We start from the raw sequence: 1,192 nt of genomic DNA, 5'->3' as shown, positions 1-1,192 counted from the left end.
AGGGAGGGAGGGAGGGAGGGAGGAAGGAAGGAAGGAAGGAAGGAAGGAAGGAAGGAAGGAAGGAAGGAAGGAAGGAAGGAAGGAAGGAAGGAAGAATAGTGTCCCATATTGATTTGTCCCTTTGCATGTTTGCATCCACCTCCCCCTGGCCTTGACCTCAGTCTAGGGTTGTCCAGAGCAAGGCAAGCACTTGACTGACAGCTCTTGTTTCAGATCACAGGCTACTTTTACTTAATAAATCATCAGCTTTGAGTCTAACATACCTTCACAGTTCCTGAAGACACTTTGTTTCACAATGCCCAAGCAGAAATATTCCTTTGGAATAGGGGCAGTGTGTTGTGTGGATGAGTAGGAGATTACTGATAGGCAACAAGGTAACAGTGATAAAAATAGATCACTAAGAATTACCATATGCAGGTGCTGAGTTTGGGGCCATCAGTAATTTTACTTGAAGAGCCTTGCAAGACAAGCAGGGTATGTCACTTGCCCAGTTGCTAAGGAATAGCCTCTGCTGGGTCTGTGTTCCTGAGAGAGGGGTGTCTGGGAGTGGCAGAAATAAACACGTGGAAGTCAAATTGTGAGCCCAAGCTAGGAAAATTCTAAAAGATCTTGGGATAGCACATGGATTTTATAAGCAAAGTCATAAAAATTACTATGAATTATTATTTTTTTTTGGACCTTTATACTGAGTCAGAAATTCTTTAAGAAAAATTCTAAAATTGATTCTTGGTTATTCCAATCAAAACCAGAAAACCAAAACCCATTCTAAAAGAGCTGTGATCACTCTCTAATCCTTGCACTTTAAAATTCTAAACTAGCTATGAAAAATTCTAAAAGAGCTTTGTTCACTATCCATGAATTTTCTGACTAAAGTCAGAAATCCCGTGAAAAAGAATTCTTGAAGAGCAGTGTTCCATCTCCATAGATTTGCAGAGAACTCAGCTCTTGCTAGAGAAAAAATTCTGAACAGCTTCTATCACTTTTTGTTAGCTCATCTCTTGCAGACAATAGGGTAGCTTCTTTTTATATATGCATTGTGTTATTTATTTCAGGTTCCTTTTTGACCATCATATCAATCAGTATTCCATGACCTCAGCCCCTAGACTATTAGGAAATAAACAGTGTTTCTTTTGTTGTTGTTGATGATGATGATAATGATAATGTTGATGATAACGGTTTTGGTTTTGGTTTT

The sequence above is a fragment of the Mus caroli genome, chromosome 1 (genome assembly GCF_900094665.2).
Source record: "Mus caroli chromosome 1, CAROLI_EIJ_v1.1, whole genome shotgun sequence".
Lineage (NCBI taxonomy): Eukaryota > Metazoa > Chordata > Mammalia > Rodentia > Muridae > Mus > Mus caroli.
This window is presented reverse-complemented; position numbering follows the sequence as displayed.